The sequence below is a fragment of the Typopeltis vanoorti genome, chromosome 11 (genome assembly GCF_054136105.1).
Source record: "Typopeltis vanoorti isolate ZY-2024b chromosome 11, IOZ_Tvanoo_1.0, whole genome shotgun sequence".
Lineage (NCBI taxonomy): Eukaryota > Metazoa > Arthropoda > Arachnida > Uropygi > Thelyphonidae > Typopeltis > Typopeltis vanoorti.
In genome coordinates this window covers 25487501-25509084 of record NC_143559.1, presented here as the reverse complement: position 1 = coordinate 25509084, position 21584 = coordinate 25487501, and the positions used below count along the sequence as shown (strand labels likewise).

General features: G+C 34.1%; 1 protein-coding gene across 3 annotated transcripts in view; it reads right to left on the bottom strand.

Annotated features, from left to right (window-relative positions):
• Nucleotides 1-21584, bottom strand: part of LOC150101391 (fasciculation and elongation protein zeta-2-like) — a 253210-nt gene that overhangs the window by 221402 nt on the left and 10224 nt on the right. The window contains exon 1 of one of the 3 annotated variants that reach the window (XM_090399992.1): nucleotides 13886-14525. The exons of 1 other annotated variant lie outside the window; for it this stretch is intronic. The gene's annotated coding sequence lies outside the window, so the exon portion shown is untranslated. Of the gene's footprint in view, nucleotides 1-13885; nucleotides 14526-21584 lie in introns of those variants that run through there. One more of the 3 variants, XM_090399994.1, reaches the window with a different exon arrangement.

The following is a 21584-nucleotide window of genomic DNA, read 5'->3' as shown; positions in this document are numbered from 1 at the left end:
CAATATGCATATATCAAAAATTGCTTGCTATTGAAAGAGAAAAATCAAAAAAAAACATTAACGAACTTAATAGCCAGACCTGTTCTTCATTTAAATGATACCAAATGATGAAAACAATATGTGCATGATCAAAACTTTGAAAAAGCTGATTAATTTCTTGTTTGCTGTGATCATAAATATTTATTTGAGGGTAAACATTTTTTTTCTTTACTTCTTTCTTTCTTTCTGAGCTAATTTTCATTTGAAATAAGAATAAATAATTATTTATTTGTATTGGAAAGAATATCTAATATAATAATTGTGTTAAAATATATATATAAATATCCCTATTGTGAAATAAATGTCGACCTCAGAGGACAACAGTCACTTGGGACTGATGGAAATGAGTTTTACATAATTGAACTATGTTAAAACCATATTTCAACTTGTTTTGAAATGTCACATGGAGAAAAATCACATGAATTACATGTAAGCACAAGTGGCAAATCATACACTATGAACATCAGTGCAAATGTTAAATAGGAAGAATAAGAAAAATAATACTGTATTTTCACTTTATTTAATTTCTGTATGTTAGATTCAGTAAATACAATTTGTTTACAATATTACAGTCAAGTAAAAGGTAACTTAGAAATTAGCAAATATGTATATTACAGAGCTAATATTCATTTGAAATAAATTCCAGTTTCCTAGCTACACAAAACGTAAACAAACAAACAAGCCATCTACTTGAAAACAATTAGTGTATAAAATCCTTAATTAGGAATGAATAATTTTAGGAATGAATAATTCACATGATTGTGTCATCACAATCATGTGAATGCTAATCACTTAGTCATATGTAAATATTTGAGAAACATCCAAGCGTGGGAAAAATGATACCTTTTGAACTATACCGCAACTCATATATTACAGGATGTGATTAATACAAACTGTTCCATAGTGTGATAGAGGTCGAAAACTAAGACGGAAATTAATGAGTCATCTCCAACGGAATGAATTGGGTGGAATTCTAAACGATGTAGTCAACTATATTTTCTGGTTATTTACAGAAATATTGTTCTGTTTGAGCGTTTACTGATCGCTTTTGGATATATTAGTCAGCAAAAGACAGTTTGAGGTTACTCTCACCACCTTGGGAATAAAAATATAGTATGACCCAATGCTAAGGAATTAACGGTGTACCAAGCGAACAGAAAATCTAAGGAACAAAAGTCAAATAGTTTTTCAGGTTATTACAGAAATTTCGTTCTTTCAAGATTGTGTTTTGGTGTGTTGTGGTGTGGATAAATATTCAACTATTTTGGAATATCTATTTCCATTAAGAAGAATCATTCTGGAAAGACTTTAAGTAAATTTAAATTATTAGAATTTCTAGACTACATACAAAAAATTTACTGTAAGCTTTTAAGTCTCCGTTTATTTTTAATTTATTTTTTAAAATACCATTTGGTTTTTTCTCTTCATGTAAACTAAAAAAAAACACCATTACCCAAACATTTATAAACAAGATAACGTTAATTCGAAAAAGAGATTGTCATTTGCCAACAATCTTTTAGTGATGTCACCTCCAACTGATAATGATAACTTGAAAGCAAAAAAATGTATGTTTGAGGGACACCAGCATACAATTAAATTATTCAGAAAAGCCTAAACACTGCCGCCATCACGAATCTACTCTAAGAATTCCCACCCTTTAACAGGAATGAAATACCCCAAAATGTATTGGAAAATTAGTACAGCCATCTATAGACAACCAAAGACAAAACATGACAATGATGGATGTGTGTGTCACCCTGGGAAAATTCCAAGATATCTTATCTCAAAAATATTGCCCACAATTCCATAGGCAAACCAAAACACCATGTAGTATCACAGAGAGACATGTGTTTCCCAGAAATTTCCACAATGTCACGATTCTTATCCCTAAATATCCCCCACAATACAAAATATGCAAACCCAACACACCACATGATGTCCCTGACAGAAGGGGCCCCCAGCGAAATTCCAAACATTCCAAACTCTATAATAACACACATCCACGTCACGATTCCTTATCTTATCTTGATCTTGATCTGGAAGTATCCCACCAATCACGACATGATTCCTTATCCACTAATATATCTTCCTTTCCATTCAAAAGAAAACGTCACTTATTTACAACTAACAAATGGCATCACTTATTTACAACTAAAAAATGACATCACTTATCTTCATCTGATAACAAAAAACATCACGTCACGATCCTTATCTTATCTTGATCTTGATCAGGTTAAAAGTGTCCCACCAATCACGACACGATTCCTTATCTACTAATATATCTCCCTTTTCCATTCAAAACAATAACGTCACTTATTTACAACTAACAAATGACATCACTTATCTACATCTGATAACAACAAACGTTCACGTCACGATTCTTTATTTTATCTTGATCTTGATCTGGTAAGAAGTGCCCCACCAATCACAACACGAATCCTTATCTCTAACATCACTCATATTCCATACGTGAACCAAAACACAAGAACTGACGTCACTGAGACATATGCCCACAGGGAAATTCCAAACATTACAAACTCATGACGTCACACAAAATGACGTCATCATCTCAATCACGTCACGATTCCTTATCTTATCTTGATCTTGTCACTAGTGCCTACCCTACTACTCCCATTGCGCACACAGCTTTTTCATGTGCAATTTTTAGTGCAAGATATTATATACCTGTTCAGTTGAGAGATGCCTACAATCTCATGCACTTTCACTCGACAGTCTTCCATAACGATACCATGGATTTTGTCAATCGTTTCCTTCGTAGCTCAGTCAGGCATCCGGAGCGTGCTTCATCTTCAATGGACTTACAACCACATTTAAACTTATTTATCAAATTTATCAAAATATAAAGACTATTTATCAAAATAAATAGTCTTTAATGCTGGTACAGAGTCCGCATGAACTGCATCTAACTCAGCTTTGATCTGCGCGGCCGTCCACTTCTTTAAATAAAAGTGTTTTATCACTGCATGAAACTCGGTTTTCTCCATTTTTATGAAAAATGTGAACACGGTAATTTTAAATGTTTGACAAACGAGAATTGCTCGTCGCACGTGGCTAAAATTTTGCCAGTGGTCATGAAAAAGATGATAAGTGCCAACACTGGTATGAATGAATAATTGTTGCTGTCTATTGGGAATTTACCAAACTTTTCAAACAACCCTCGTACATTTATTAAAAACTGTTCAAATGTTAATCTATCCTATCCTAATTTACGCTCACGCGTAGACCTACACTTTTTACTGTGTAGGCATTCGGAACCGAAATCCTACGGAATAGGTTGGTTACTCTTTATTCCTGGAGGTATGCTATGATTGTAGCCTGTGTGTTTACGGGGCCGGTTTGCCTGTTTGCGGGATGAAAAACCCCAGATAAACTGGGGGAAGGGGGAGAAACCTTACTTTCCACGCCCAAGACCGGCTAGCTTGGCTATGGATGAAGATCCTAGAGCTCCTCACGTCGTCGACGGGAATCGAACCTAGAACACTCCTTCCCCAGGCATATGGTTGCGAAGCACATAGCCACTAGGCTAACCGCGTGGACTCAAATGTTAGTAATAGAAATAATCTCATCTCATCTTCTTCTTTTTACCCTCTTTTACCTTGCGGTGTCGAAGGTTTATTAATCATCGTACCTCAAACCGTTCACAGGATAAGGTGGTCAGCCCTACACTCTGGTGTATGCTATGTCTGTGTAGTGTTGAGTTCTCAAGGTTGGTTTGCCTGCTTTGTGGGATGAAAAACCAAGATAAACTGGGGGGAAAAAACCTACTGTCCACGTCCAAGACCGGTAAACTTGGCTATGGCTGAGGAAGATCCTTCAGCTCCTCACGTCACCGACGGGAATCGAACCTAGGACACTCCTTCCGATTACTATGTTAAACTAAGTTTAACATAGTAATCGGAGAATTGGGTAAAAAATAAACCAGTATATATCCAAGTAATTATAGAAGCAATTATCCAAGTAGAGTATAAAAATAACTTTGCAGAATAGCGGACCATTCATCATTTTTTTCCTCAGCTTGCCTTCATCGAAGCAAATCCAATGATTAATTCAAATAAGTCAAGCTGATTTGTTTAATAGCTTAAGACATGAGAGTAAGAGAGAGAGAAATCAGTCAAAACACCAGGCTATTAAAAATATATAAGATAGTTCACATAAAGTTTAACATAGTAATCGGAGAATTGGGTAAAAAATAAACCAGTAGATATCCAAGAATGAAGATTAATGAAGAAAATTAGGGGAATCACCAGTTGACGTCAATGCAGAACCATATTAAAAATGAAGATATCCGAAAAGAACAACTTGGCATTACTAATATTCAAGAATGGCTAAGTAGAACTAATCGCAGATGGTAAGACAACGTAATCAGAAAGAGAGAGAGAGAGAGAGAGAGATGCAACTCAACAAACCAAATGTTTGAAGCAAAAAGACATTTGTTTTATTTTTAGGCAAAAAAGAAGAAAACCAGAATATAGGTACTGTATACTGAAGCAGTGATGAGAATCAGAGAATCAAATCAGAAGTTTGACAAATAGACCAATTCTGGATGAAACTAGAGTATTGAGAATGGGCTCCGTATAAGGCTAATGACATTCAACTGAAAAAGCCATTATAAAAGTCTCTCATCCTAGAGGGGATTCCAAACCTGGTCACTCCAACCAAAGGGAAGATGATGCGGCATCTTCGCAAGTGAGATACAGAGGGATCTCATAACATCTGGTACACCCTTGAGGATAGATACCAGAAGCAGTATGTTTATCCGAGTGGTTGCATTTCCACTCTTCAGCCGGACAACAAATTGTGGATTCAAATCTATGCCATTAATGCTTGTGAATGTTTTAAATAGTGAATGACTGTCATCGCCCGGCAGACTGTTGCCATGCTCACTGAAGACCTAAAGTTGCTTGAAAAATTCTATGTGTGGTCACTAGAGTAAGGTTTCAAGATATCTAATATTTAGTATAATGGTTTGTCTAATGTACATTTCACCTAATGGCTAATATTCACAAAAATAGCATGAGGTCAAGGAGGGAGGAGAAATATTTTTTCGCTCATGGATTCAACCTTCGCTAGATACCGAGGTGATTAAGAATGTTTTTCAGGCTCGTGAACTGACCGTTTTCTAAGTAAAAACTTGATGTTTATCATGATTTCAAATATTTACCTAATAATTTCTTTAAAAATATGTACATAAAATGTATTTTTTCTTTCATCACGCCCACCTTCATCCATTGAGAAGTGGACTCATACAAGAGTAACACAACTTGCTCAGAGAACTGTAGAATCTGTAGACATCGAATTCAAGTTGTTAAAGACTCATGTACATACTATACCATACCATACCATTCCACAGGCAAAAAAAAAAATAAAATCATAATATGCATTAGAAAATGCGATATGTACCCAAGCAGTCAGTGCGGCAACACGTAATAATTTAAGCTTTCAACACATTTGAGCCGCTGCACCTCCACAAAAAAAAAGGATCATCTAAATACATTAAAACATGCGTTTCGTAGATTAGGACACCAAATTACAGACAGAAAAGACTGCCTAAGTCTATTAAAGTCACGTTCAATGTTAATAACCTCCTCAACACCTTATGAAAAGTCTTTTAGCTTTATACCTCTGATCTCAATAGCAGGTAGCTCGAATTCGGTTCCATTTCTCCATTAATACAGTTACTATCAAATCAGTAATAATAAATATCTGCAGGGAAAGCATGCGGGTATCTTACTGTTATTTACAGAATGCCTTATTTGTTTCAGTTTTATCAAATACTTCTGGCTTGAATAATACTTGAACAGTAATTGGAAAAATTCTTCCAAAGTTAAAAAGAACCTAAAGGCTGATTCTCCTCTCTGTGTCTTGCTTTTGAGAAAGCATGCTTTACTCATATAACCTCACAATGCATAGTCCAATTTATCTATACCAACACTACCTTCTTTCTTCAAAAAATTCGGTTTTCATTTCTTCATTATTTAATTGCTTTTTAACTTTTTTTTTGTTTCGTTTTCAAACCCTTCCTTCTTTCTATGCATTTTCAAACTTTGACCACGTATTTTGAGATAATCACTCATTTCCTATTCCTAGTTGCAGTTTCTTCAATTCTATCACACGATTAATCGCTTCCTTTCCCTGTTATTCTGCGTTGCTTGAACCTTCCGCATGGAGTGGTTTTAATAGCCACTGCGCCAATACAATGAGAGCAATCCATCATTCCCTTCTCAGAGTCAACAACAAACCTTACGACTGCACATTGCAGTATTTCACAGCAACGTTTTTTCTAAGAAAATCATATTTTGCGGTGAACATTTTTTTATCCTTTGCTTCTTTAACTATGAAATAAATCACGTGATTTAAGCAAATTCAAGTCTGTTTCTCCTTGGCACTCGCTAGGAACATTATAAAAATTTACATCTGGTGACGTTTCTTGGATTTATCAGAGTCCAGTGACTACTAAAATAAAATAAAATAAAATAATCACATTATAGGAAAATTGCCTTTAGAAACTCAGGTAATAATGAAAGATATTATGCCGATATAAAAGAAAATATAAAGTTTTCTCATTAACAGAATAATGAGATAAAATTATCATCACTAAGATCTGCAATAACACCATTTAAAAACAAAATTCTCATAAGATTATATATTATGAACACAAATTGGAACATTTATGCACTTATGATGTACAATTTCGCATCAAGAAGAAAAATATAAACGTACCAAGTAGAAAAAGCTCAATTTAAAAATAAATGTTTTTTTTTAGGTTTTGGAACCATTTTCAACCATTTTTTCAAATGGTTGAAAAACAATCTGAATTGTAGATTTCGCTACGAAATCTGAACTATGGACTAAAGATATATTTTATTTGCTCATAAATATCTTCGTTATTTCAAAACAACAAAGATTTTGGGAAGAATTTCTTATTAAACCAGATAAAAATTAATTGATCCTATATAATAAAAACTGGATTAATCATCCCTGACTCCAGATACTCAAAATAGTTATTTAACCCCTTAACGTACCAATTAAAAATCAGAAAGCGTTTCTGCCAATTATTTGAGCGAGGGTGATTTGCTGGATCAAATTCATCATTATTTTTCAAATAATGATGAATTTGTGCAAACGCAAACAAAACAGCCGATACACGCCGTTGGCAACTTTTCTCGGCTGAAAGGAAATAGGCACAAGATTGTCTAGCGTCTATATTCGGTTGTATTTATATGTGAAATCAAAATTCAAAATTAATTTTGGTGCAATAAACAAAAGACGTGTCACAGATGTCTTTGTATGTTAAGGGGTTAACTACAAATCCAGTGAAAGCCTAGATGCTTATTAAAGAGACTGCCAAATATAATTGCAGCAAATCACTTAATATTCTCCTAATTGCTCGTAAAAGAATAATAGGCACCTCTTTGGTTTCAAAAAATGAGTTATAAAGTTACTTTCTTCTTCTGTTTCGGAAAAAAAATGAATAATTCAAAAGTAAATCAAGATACATTATATGAACTGCTTCATTACGCTTGACGGAGTAAGCGTGATTTTGTTTCTTCCTATAAAAGCTTGGGGGTTCTTGAGCGTTTTAATCGGATTTCTTGATCTCAGTCTCGTCGTTGCCTCATTCCCTTTTCAAACTCCTCGATTTCAAAGTAAAATAATTAAGAATTGTTTCTTTATGTTGGCCAACTTTGCAGGAGGATTTCATACATTATATATCAGTTTACACTAATTACTGGAGAAGGTAAGGATTTTCTAGTCTATGTTGCGCCGGAAACTCGTATCTCTACTCCAGAAAAATAAAAGACTTTATTGTCTAGTTTACTCCTCTGCATTGAGGAGTAAAATAGACAATACACAACCGCAATACCCGAGTTACCTTTTCGTAATCGTATATTACTATCTTGCTAGGCATTAACGTAATCCCTGAATGAGGTATTCCTTTAATCTAAATTTTTATATAATAAATGAATTAAATACAGTAGTTATCTACTGTTATTATTACGTGGCACTTCCAAGGAGACTAAGGACTCATCGTGGGAGGGACACAACCGTCTACACTACACTACTACTGCTAGTAATATTATTTTTGTTTCTTTCTTTGCGTGTGCTATCTGGCGATTTTCCTGTATTCCGAATGAAAAACCCGAGTTTCCGGATTAAAAAAAAAAAATCTCGCTACTTCCTTATCGACTAACTCATCTTCAATTTGAAAAAGTCAATCGAAGGGTGCAATGACTTTCTACTGAATTTTTAATTTTTCTACTGACTCTTCATTTTCTTATACTTGGAACCCGTGCGTTAAAAAATAAAATAATAGAGAGAGAGAGAGAGAGAGAGAGAAGCCATTTCATTTTTGTCCCAATATCAGAACCACAAAGAGAAAAAACGTGTCGAAAAATATTAAAACAACTCCCTTCTAATAGAATAGAGGGGGAGTTATTTTAATATTTTATAATAGAATTTAAGAAAAGGAAATGTAGAACTTGGGGGGGTACACAAAAAAGTCTAAGGGATTCAAATTTTGATAAGGATGAGATGATCGAAAAAACCCTGCTCTAGAAACTAAACACGTAACTTTTTCAAAAACTAATTCAAGCTTCCAATAAGCAGGAGAGTAGTCTCACGAATGCAGGTTGACGAAATTAATCTATTACCTAAAAATATTCACAACTATCCATTTCACGGCGGAATTCAACCTGTTGGAGCGAAGACGATTTTCACTCGGCCAACCAAGCTCAAGTCACTCCACATGTAACAGATGAAACGATTACGCTAATTAAATTAAAATTTGTGCAATTGTTTCAATTTTAGTTTGACATATAAAGTTCGTAATTTTAAAATTCCCGATTGCTGGGAATAGTAGTAATATAATATTTCTCGAGAATTTCAAGATTTTTTTATAATCTTTTTCGATCTGAAATTCCCCGTTTTCGTCGCGTACGAGATAAAATAATTGAGATATTCCACGAGCTTACCTTAATCCCATCACGTGTACTGTACATAAGCGGAGTGAAATCATAGTAAAATAATCACAAATAATTAAGTAACATTTTGGAGAACACTAATTTCACTTACTTCATCGTAGTTAGCAGTAACAATGAGTAAAACGTTATGAGGAATAGTTGCAGTATTTTTTTTAAAAAAGGCAATAATCAGACAACTTGTTACCGAAGTGTTGCAAAATATTGCAGTGCAATGCATCATCATCAAAAAGTGGACTTCATCGTCATCTCGAACGATGAAAGAAAAGAAAAGAAAGAAAAGCAGTGAAGGTTATGAGCAAACACTGTCTAAAAACGTTTTATCTAGAAGTAAATTAATTAGTTGCCACTCTTGCAAAAACAGAAGATGGAATTTCTATCAGTATTATTGTAAAGAACAATTTTAATAGATAAAGAGTCTCTAAAAGAGGCCTGAAGTTACCAATAAGGATAATAAGAATGAATAAGGATTCATGGTACTGTTTCTGCAGCAAAGGCCTATTCTTTAGTTAAAGAAAAATTGGTGTCCCATATTTGTTTTGAAACAGATACAATTGCAACTACTACTGATGGTACTGCAGTTATGAAAAAATTCGGATACAACGAATTGGATTCTGATAATACAGAATATACTTTATAGGAGGATGTTTTGCCTTTGATATCTAGTATAAGAAAAACTGTTCTAATTGTTTAAATATTTTCCAAAAATAAATTTTATTTTGTAGAAACAAATAATAAAGAATGAAAAAAAAATAAGAGTTACAAGTAATTTTGGACTGCAAAACAGGTTCAAATACGTTTGAAAATATGACTAACAGGTTTTTAAAGAAAGCTCTCATTTATGGAAAGACGAGTATTCAAAACTTGCTGAAAATATATTAAATTTTGTATAACCCTTAAGACTAGCAAATGAAACACTAAGAAATCATGGCCCAAATTTACTGACAGGGGAAGAAATATTTTGATTCCTTTTTCGTAATTTAGAAAAACATTCTGTTTTCAGAATGTTTTTTAAGCGTTTTTTTTTTCAAAATGTTTTTTCTATTTTAAGATTTTGAAAGAAACTAAACGGCATTTTTTTTAAACGCAGAGATAAAGTCTCCCTTGGTATCCCTTATTATTTACGACGAGGTTAATGATGTTTTCTTTTTTGTGTTATTGAAAATAAAAATATAATTATACGATCAGAGAAATCGATAATGAAACGAATATTCAAAGAAAAGTGTACTTCAGTAGAAGCTTGTAAGAGAAATCAATACGAACAAAGCAGTGTTATGATCTAGGAGAATTATAAGCAGATTTAGAAACAAACACAGCGAGAAATATATTTATTTTGACGGTGATAGTACAGATGATGAAATCATCTATACTAGAACCGGATTTAAAACTTCTGTTAGATGCACCACTAACACCACTAAGATGATGAAATCATCTATGCTGGAACCGGATTTAAAACTTCTGTTAGACCTACGCCAAACCAAAATGAAAGATTTTTTACTACTCCTGCTTTTTTTTTCTAATTAAACAGAGAACCATTCTTTCCAACAGAACAATCAGAGCTTTGCGTTTTTTAAATTCTATTATAACGATGAATATAAATATTTATATTTTTTTTTCCCACAGCATTAGTACACACACACACACACACACACACACACACACACACACACACACACACACACACACACACGGCCATTTCCCGTTCCGGAAGATAAAAAACGTCGGGAATTTAGAAACGCTAATAAACAACAGAAGATGACCTAAATTATTAACAGAATGGAAACCTATGGATACCGGTAGGCATACTGGAAGACGTCGCTAAAGTGTAACGGATGAGAAAAGTTGCAAAGAAAATGGACTGGAGAAATTGAGGAAGATGTCTATCACTGGACTGATCCAGTTTAACAAGAAAATATCAATGTACACTACGTGTTGAAATATTTGTAAATATGTCAAGTTTGTTGTCATATATATATATATATATATATATATATATATATATATATATATATATATATATATATATATATATATATATATATATATATATATGTAATTCTATATATATATATAGAATTACAGAGACTTAAAATTGTAATAACAGAACAAGTACATAAAAGACAGTAGCGTGTTGGAAAACAAAAAGCGAGCTTCAGTTCCAAACAAACGTATACTGAACATAGGCAACGTGTGCGTCAGAGAGATTAAAACTTAGGCTGTTATTGATATGAGAAGAATCTAGAGAAATTTCTCTAGATTCGACAATCTTTCTCTCGAGTTCATCATAGCACACATTGATGTTAGAAGTTTGAGTCCAGTTCACAATGTGTTGGCGGCCTTCGTCTGAGTTAACTGAAAAGAGAACGTGGCTAGAGACAGTGCTGGCACTAGTCTTGTTATAGGAGATAACTCTAAGGTGTTCTTCCAAACGTAGAAGGATGGATTTAGCAGTCTGGCCATATCATGGCTTTCCACAATCACATAAAATCTTGTACACTCCTGGAAACTGAGTTGGAAGATGTTTCTCTTTAGGTTTACTAAGTATTGAACGAAGTTTTGGGAGCGTAGTGAAGCAAGTTCTGAAGTTAAACTTCTTGAGAATTTTTGCCAGTTTTGGTGAAAGAGAGCTGATGTAAGGCAAAGAGATGAAGGCTCTGGGGGGGAGGAGAGGGATCTTCAGAAGTAGTTGAGTGACTGGGGGAAAGAAATTTGTCAATTTTCTTAGGATAAAAACCATTATTAATAAAAGTTTTTTAAGAAAAAGGAGTTCATTTTCAATTTCTGTTTCTTCTGTAAGTAAAGATTTTGCTCGGTGAGATAAGGTGGAAATAATACCAAATTTTTGTGGGGGATAGTGATGGGAGGAAGCATGAAGATATCTATCAGTATGAGTAGGCTTTCTAAAAATTGAGATTTTAATACTCTCAGCACATCTGGTAAGTTTCAGGTCTAAAAAGGGGAAGCAGTCATCGGATTCCAGTTCGAAGGTAAAAGACATTTTTTCATGACACTTTTTTAGGTAGTCTAAAAATAAATTGAGGTTGTTGACACCATCTTCCCAGATGAGGAAAATATCATCAATATAGCGATACCAGAATTTTGGTTTAAGGTAGAAGAAGTTAATATCTTTTACTTCAAAATCGTTGAGAAATATATCTGCGAGAATTGGAGAGAGCGGGCTGCCCATGGCCAGACCTGAGTTTTGTAAGTATATATATATATATATATATATATATATATATATATATATATATACTGTATATTATAAGAAACGAAAAAAAATCCGATTTGAACAGCGTGCACAAATTCAGTAATTTCATTATAACGACGACGATGATCTTATAACATCTGACAGTTATTTGTTCGGTTCCCATTATGAAGCCGAATGAGAATGTAAGTAAAAGTTGCCGACCTCCTCTTAAAGAATTGTAATACAGTACTGTATAATATAAGACTGCGGTATTTGCGGGTTGCGTTTTTTAAGACATTTAAGAAAACGTTAAAGTTGATAACAGTAATTATAAAAGCTAGTATCTGAAGTAGAATATAAAAATGATTTTGCGAAATAGTCGCAACTATCAAAAGTTATTTTCCTTGCTTTCTTCGAAGTGAATCTCTTGATTATTTCAGAGAAGTCAGGCTAAATTCAGGTTTAATATTTTGAGATGGTTTTATTTTATTTCTCCTCTCAAATTTTTAACCCGGCAAAGTGTTTCAAAGTTTACTTGGTTTACCACACTAAGATGCACTATATCTAAGTACAGTATATGGTTTTGTTGCGATAAAAGGGTTTTATTTCAAAAAATCTAAAGATAGCACTATATCTAAGTACAGTATATGATTTTGTTTAAAACTTTGAATTATTGTTTTTATTTAATCTTATGCTAAACTTTAAACATGTTGCTTCAGAAAAAAGGAATAAATGATTATAGAATAATTGTAACATTTTTTTCGGTAATCATATCTTCCTCTACGTGTTGAGCTCAGGGCCTATTACGGCCAAGTAATTGCCGCTTGGCTGTTTATAAACCTAATTAATTTTACGATGGTTCAATTTGATCTTACTTATATGGCCTACTATGTCTTAATTGTTTGTATTCTATACCAGTATGTCTTACGGTATGAAAAACCTCTGCCACCTCTGTATGAATCTAGATGACTTACCTTTTGTACACTAATTATAAAAGTTTATCGCGTTCTAAACTGGACTCGAACGCGGGTCTTTCTGACCACAGGTCATCCTCATCGTTAATGAATGAACTACAAAGCTCTCTTCTAGTATTGCATTTTTAAGTATTGTGACATCGGTTTAGAAAAAGAAATTATTATTACCCAGACATCAGGACCATGCAGTCAAGATTCATCGTAGGAGACTCAAATTAAGCATGATTCACACAATGCATTACACTAATTCACCGACAGTGCATTTTGGTCATCTGCCACTCTCTAAGCAAAAAATCTAATCTTATCATCCTTGCTAACTACACTTTTGCTCAGCTTTCAAGTTGTTCCTTCCCCCTGCCATGAATTGCAAAAAACATTTTCCCTTGCATTTATTTTACAGAATCCCTTTATTAATTTATGTTTCTATCATATCTCCTCTTCTGCCTATTAAGAAATTTTGTAATCCCAAACTTCCGATTCATTTCCATAATTATTCCATAACACTACATCATCCTGTTCCCGCATCTGAATTCCGTCTCTCTACCACTGTTGCTAAAAAACTTCGACGACAAATCCGAACATAGCTGGATGTACCCTTTCAAGTCATCTCTAACATCATTAATATACAAAATAAAAAGTGCAGCAAGAATGAAACCTGGCCGCACACACTACTGGTCACTTACCTTCTTGATTCTGCTCCACCATGGATATCCTATGCTCTTTGATGGCTTTCTGTCAGCCATCCTCCTATCCATGTATTACTGATATCCATTTAATATACTTAATATCCATTCCCACTTGTTCCAGTCCGCTTAACAAATTACCATGTGGTTACTGCCAAATACCTTCGCAAAATCTAACAAATATTATAACGTAGCCATTTCCTTTATCCAAATCAACCAGCACAATCCTTTCACAAAGCCGTGGGGCCCTATCCACAAAGCACCATATTCCTATCTATCTTACCTTACGGGTTATACCAACTTTTCCAAAACCTTAACCAACACTTTGAGAAACTAACCAGTCTATAATTTGTTCTACTTCTGACTTGGCCTCCTTCCTTGTGTAATGGAACTATCTTGGGACTCTGCCAGTGCTGAGTCAAACTGGTTCTATTGATCACTTTTAAACACACACACACACACACACACTAGTAAAGTTATATCAAATGTCTCGAAGAGTATTAATGCATTTTTAAACAAATTTTAAGTAGAACTTGATATAAGGTAATGGCATGGAATAAAACCTCTTTTATCGATTTTAAAAAGTGACTAATACTTCCGACCCTAAATACTGAAATGCAAATTAGGAAGTGCGGTAAGCGTATTAGTCATCACTGTCTGGAACTCAAAGAATGGAGGTGCGCGGGGGAGAAGAAAATCCTTCGCGTCTCGATTTCGTTCATACTGCAGGGAAAGCTGTGACAGAAAGCGCAAAGCCCCCCTCCCCCACACACACATAATGATGGCTTCCACATGAATTGTAATCATTTTAAATTACTGAAACTAAGTGAAATTATAAAACTAACCTATTTCATTAAAAGAACAATTCCAAACAAGAAAAATTAAAGAAAGTACAATACAATTGTGAAAGCAAAAACGGACAAATGATTCATGTGCTTGGTTGATATTTGTAATTCTGCTAGTTCACACTACGTCATCTTGTGTATTTTTTCGTAGATGTAGTTACGCGCCACACAAGCACTTCAGATTCTAAATACTCAAGTAAGTGTTTGATAGTGCATTTTCCTTTAGTAATAGGAGCGTGTCTACGATTATGCCCACTTTACAAATAATCACTGGGAAATTCCGCTAAGAGTGGGGTTAATTTACGTTGTCATTTCCTTGTCTTCTTGATGGCAGTACATATCAGTGTGCTCTTCACCTCTCGCAGATAGCGTGCAGAACACCTGCATACCTCGCATCATCATTTTCTATCGCGTTAGTCACGGAGATACCTCCAGTGTCAAGCTTTGTTTGAAAAATGAAAGTTTATGAAAGTGGTAGGGTAATTGAGAAATATTATCATCACGCCTTAACACGAAAAATTCCCTTCCAACAACTTAACATTTTGTATGAGGATTGAGAGTATTTTTTTTTCTATTCTCCTTCACCTGTTTTTTCTTTCTGATAAATGATTTTGTTAGCAAAGTAGTCTTCACGAAATGGGAATTTTTACAAAGAAGTAATGTAATCATACTGGAAACTCGGGGATATAAATGTTGTACCTCCTGAAAAGAATGTACTTTTGAGGAGACATAACAAAAGAATGTACTTTTGAGGAGAAAGAATGTGCCTCCCGAAAAAATGTACTATTATTTTCTCAAAAACATAAAATTCAAGTAAAAAAATACCCAACATTGAAAAAACCTTATGTCCTGCATTCTTTTGAAAATAAATTTCAAAAACAAATATCTTGTGATATTTCTGTGGACGTCTTGAGGTTAGTTAGTAGGTTCTATGCACATAGTTATGTTATTTTTAGATTTCTTCTATACTGTTTATATTTATTTATTTGTAATGACAATTTATTTTCCACCCTCATCCTTATGTAAAAATCGTACAGTTACGTCTGTACAGATAATGCAGAACTTGATAAACAGTTCAGATACAGGTAATTGTATTTTCGTGTTATTTTTCTGGATCAGAAAAATGACAAATGAAATAGATTCCAGTTATGAAAATCTCACTGTAGATGGACGCAATCGTATTTAATCGTTACGAACTTTAGAATGTAAATGTATAAGAATACGAATCCAGACCAAAATGCAAACATTGACTTATAATTGGAAAATTTGACTAACAGTTCATTTTCTTGCCTTTATTCAAAAATACTCCTTTTGAATCTCTAAATGAAAGAAAATCAATTTTTAAAATCATCAGTCCTGATTTGGAAAAGTTTTAGTTTGTGCATTTGAAATAAAAGGGCAAATTTTATGTGCATATCACGTATACTTTATTAATAGGTCTTCTATATGCGTAATGCATTATAAGATGCCTATTGGTTGGAAAAACTTGTATTTGAATCAAAGAAAGAGTTGACTAGTTACCGAAGTAGGATTTTTTTTCTGCAGTTCTTCCTCCTACGAAATGAAAAAAAAAAAAAACTTTAGAATATACAGTGTGCTGACTTAACGCAAGCAATATATAATCCTCTTGTCAGCCTGGGATTTATGATAGATAATAAATATACTCTTCCCTACGGGAGAACTTCGCTCTGCATTGAGCTGAAGATAGTTGAGATGATGGGACGAGTTTATTGAGATCTCTGGGATATTGTGTGAACAATGCAAGCGAGTAAGAAGAAAAACGTGGGGAGGAAGAGACGATAGAGAGCACTGAACTAAGAGAGTAAGTGATGAAGCAAACATCATGAAACCGAAGAGTAGCCCGAAGCCCTTTTCTGATTTTTGCTGAACAGAAAGTCAGTGACGTATGAAAAGTTTGACTGGTAATTTCTTACAGAGTCAGTAGCTGTGAACATGGGACTGTGAAAGGCATCAAAATACAAACGAAAATATTCCATAAAAGTTCAACGATACGGTTTTATGAAGGGCACTGCACGAAACGAAAAACGCACTTAAGCAAGCGGAAAGAATGAGAGAGCCCTCACAAACTACCTCAACACCGAAGAGAGAGAGAGAGAATAAGTAGGCGGAGGGAAAATCCCCGCTTCATCGCATCAGCTGAAGCGCGTTCTTCACGATCCCGAAAATACATCCGTACAAGGGCAGAATTCCAAGTAGACCCTAGTTGTCATCCTGAACAGTTTAGCATGTCACTGGGCTATCCCCAAGTCTCGTTATGTTCCAAAGACGTTCACTGACGGCAAGAAGCGGGCTACAAGAAGAAGCAGTCAAGTATAGAAAGGCCATTTTCGGCGTTCCACTCCAAAAGTACTTGGGGGCGGTGACTCGAGAAACACGCTTGCTAGCACGAATTGAGCACGTGATCTGGATGTTAAGTAGGTGGGAAAAAGATGGTGAAGATATCGAGCATCAGTTAAGGAGAATGTTCTTGTGTGGGAACATCTGAGCTCAGTAAACAATTTTCCTGCTGGATGCACGATGACCTTTAACGGTGTGAATTGCAAAAGAGAACGGGTGTATTCAAAGAACAAATGGCTATTGCAATGATATTTTAAACACAAAATATACATTTTTCACTGCTATTTTTCTTTAGTATGGATTCATCTGCAGTCTTAAAACACGTGTTTATGATGTAGCGATAAATATTTTCTCAGCTTAAAATAATCAGCTTGATTTCGTGTTGAGTAGAATTTGTCACATGTTACTTATAAATTTTTGAAAATGCAAAATAATCATTCTACATAAAATAATTTAATGCTTTCAAAGAAACTTTAATCGAATGATCCTGATAAATTAAGATACCGAGTGAAAATACCAGTTTTCACTGGATATCAGTAAGGGTTTTAAAATAAATAATGCATACTAATTTTTAAATAAGGTATGCATTAGTAACACGTCAAATGCATACCTTAAACTAAGAAAGTAATTCCCAATGGAATGCAGCAAATAAAAACATTTGTAATTTACCCGTTTTCCTTATGAACGCAAACCTAATTTCTTTATATGCTTATTTCTTTTATAATGCTTTTGCATTATTTCATTAGTACGTGCTTTCGATGTCTCGATAGTCAATTATCCTCACCTCCCAATAAATAAAATTTTGCAAAAACAGTTTTGGAAGATATCAATGCATTATACTTAAAGACACGCTCACATTTATATACAAATAACATTCATTGTAGTCGTACAATTAAGTATAGGGAATAATTTTACTTGTTTGTACAAAGTCTTGTGGTATGAATAGGATTGATTCTAGTCGCTGACTACGGGATTTTTTTTTCTAGGTTATTTTTTGCCGATTTTTTAATTAGTCCGTCTATGCGTAGAATACTGTTAGGATTAAGAACACGAAAACGAAATAGTGGTAGCTGAACGCATGACCCCATTATTTGATAAACGCACTGCGTCTTTCCACACTGGATAGAAAACGCCGCTCTTCATCAATAATGAAGGTAAAGACACTGACCGCAAACCTATCCTCAAAAAAAAAAAAAAAAAAAGTTGGGCTAAATAATGTCCCTTTTAGGAGTAGGGGGAATGCATTGGATTGTGTAAGGAAATGCTCGCTCCTGAAGCAATCATATCAAAATGGACTGGCTGCCTATTACTTTTATGTTTGGAAAATTGTAAGTTAAAGAAAAAACTAAATTTCACGTATAAAAGTTCTCTGATATACAAGTTACAGGAAAGCCTATAGATGTCTTGTTATTTTTTTATTGATTTTTTTTGTGTGCGTTTGCTTGTTATATTTCCTGGAGTGCAAAGATTTGAAGAGAATATACTAACAGATACAAATTTATTACCGAACTAACTAATGGCCGACACAGAGAGCGAAAATGTAGCTCTTTTTATTTTCTAAAGAGTATTTGTAGCAAAGGCTATTAGAAAGCAGAACACTTAGAAGTAGTACCGTTCACCTTGGCCATTCAGTTATTAAAAGCGAAACTCACAGTCACAATGGAAACATACGTCACATCCGTTGGTCATCGAACCAAAGTTTTAATAAATAAAGAGACATTGACACAGTTGTACTTTTTTTTTTTTTTGTCGCATGCTACCAGTGATTTTCATTGTTTCCTCGGAATATTAAACGAACCCCACGAATATAAATTCACTGTTATTAGGGGGGGGGGGGTCTGGAAGGTTCTGATAAACACCTAGAACAAAAATGATATTAAAGCAACTGATATAACCACAAGAAAGCATATACGGGAATATAACATTATATAAGAACATAAGTTACCTTCGTAACTCTGCTACTAGTATGTTCTTTCTTGTGGTTATATCAGTTGCTTTAACATCATTTTTGTCTAGATGCTTATCAGAACTTTCCAGACCCCCCCCCCCTACATCCTCGCTGTTTGCGTATTAACAGTCCTTACATATAATCTTAATATCGCCAACGTGACTAAGACGTTCACGTTGTATTAATATTAATAATAACTTATCAATCCTTCAATATTGTATTATCACAATTTAATAGCCTCATTTATCATTATTCCTCTGAAAACGCTGATCATTCAACTGGCACCTTGAATTTCCCTATTTCTCACCAAAAACTTCAACTGTTTCGAGTGGCGGCCCGTACATAAGCACTGCGACACTGCAGCACCTCCAAGGAAAAAAATGAAAAATTTAAATTTTGTTTGTTTATATATAATAACAATGCTATAAATTACATTACAAATTCATTACATTATATAAATGCAACACAACATGATAAAGGTTACAGCTTATGTTTCGACAGTGACTGAATAGTTAATAATTGGAATTGTTCGATTAACGCTTTAGATTACGAAACAAATACACTGCGATCTAACGCAGTGTCGATATTATCACGTTCGACCAATTGCAGCCAGACTCGCCGATATTCGTTTGCGCTTGTGATTGCAAGTTACAAGTCATTCCGACACTGCACGTTTGAGCAGTGTATCGTATGCTTGCGCGTGTTATTTCTGTGAGATACGAAACTTTTATTATTGGTGCGTGTTCGTGGTGAGGGTGAACAATTTTTTGCAAATCTTATTTCATTTTGTTAAAATAACATATAATTATTTATTTATTATAGATACAAGGCTGAATTATGACGAGTGTCACTAGGGCCGCCGAGAGGGGGTGACATCTGAGACTTTTGTCACGGGCTCGGCATCGAAAAGGGCCCGACCGTCGGGCCCCGACTTGTCACATAACTGTGTTTATAATGCATGGTTTAATTATCGTAATAATACAACAATGATAAAGGATAATGGCGTATCGAGAATGATACTGTGTTTTGTTTTAGACCAGGGGTGGGGAACCTTTTTAGTATCAAGGGCGAAAATTGCTAATTTAAAAACTTCCGCGGGCGACTGGCAAATTTTAACTCTTATATATAGTGTATATAGTGTGCAATATATATCTCAATAAGTAAATGTGCAACATTCTCATCTGATATGGTATCTTTTAATTACAGTTGTGTAGACATATAATTATAACAATCAAGCAAAGGCTATATTTAATTTATTTAAAAAATTATATTTATTTTAACTGAGAACTTTATTAAAGCAATAATAGCATATAAATATTTCATCAAAGTTAATGAAGCTTACCTTTAATCTTAAACTTTTTAGTGAGAAGGCTGAAACTGCTTTTTTTGTGAAAGCTTAGAAAGATTAGCCGCTCTTGATCAGATGGCTACTCGTAGTTCATTGGCGAGATTTTCATTCATATTTTATGTAATATAGTTATTTTTGATTTTGTATATTTAATTATTTAAATTTAAATAAATTTAATTATAATAAATTTCAATTATTATAAAATTTTATTTACATGTACATACGAGTACATCAGAAAAGGGGCGAATTGAAATAGACACGATGACGTCAATAGGCGTTCGTGCAAGGTTGTTGCAGTCGGCTGCGCTAGCGCTAGCTAATAATTGCATTCACAGTAATGTTCCCTGCCAGAAGGTTTTGTGATTGTTTGTAAAGTGTGCAACTGTATAGTGTAGGCCATGCGCTAAAAAATAAAAGTAAGTGTTCTTAGTCATTTGATTTTTTAATTATTAAAATTATATTTTTAATAATAAAAATTTGACCAACAGAAACGTATCATCATAAATCTGGAAATCAAAAACGAAAGGAGAAAAGGGATCGTGGGAAGGCAAAAGAAGATTTAAAAAACAAGTTTACTACTGAAATATTTGAAGACAGAAGAACACCAAGATTTTTTTAAATAAATGGTTAATGTTTTACATGACTTTTTTTTATTAAACAAAAGTAATGCACATTTTTAAATGGGGCCCGGACCACAGACTCGTCACGGGCCCGAAAATTGCTCTCGGCGGCCCTGAGTGTCACTATTGAAAATATGAAAAGAATTATATTTTTCAATTATCGTTACACGAAACAAATACACTGCGATCTAACGCAGTGTCAGATCGCAGTGTATTTGTTTCGTGTAACGATAATTTGACCAAATTATCGAATTTGGCCAATTGCAGCCATCTCGCCGATATTCGTTTGCGCTTGTGATTGCACGTTACAAGGTCATTCCGACACTGCTCGTTTGGGCAGTATATCGTATGCTTGCGCGTTATTTTTGTGAGATACGAAACTTTTATTATTGGTTCGTGGTGAGGGTGAAATATTTTTAATAAAGCAATATTTAAATTTATTTATTAATAAACTGATTAGTAAAAAAATTATTTTTTTTATTTTTTATTATTTTTTTATTTCATATATGCAGCACCCCCACTTAAAATTTTCACCGGCCGCCACTGACTGTTTCCATTCCCTGTTCTTGCTAACTACTAT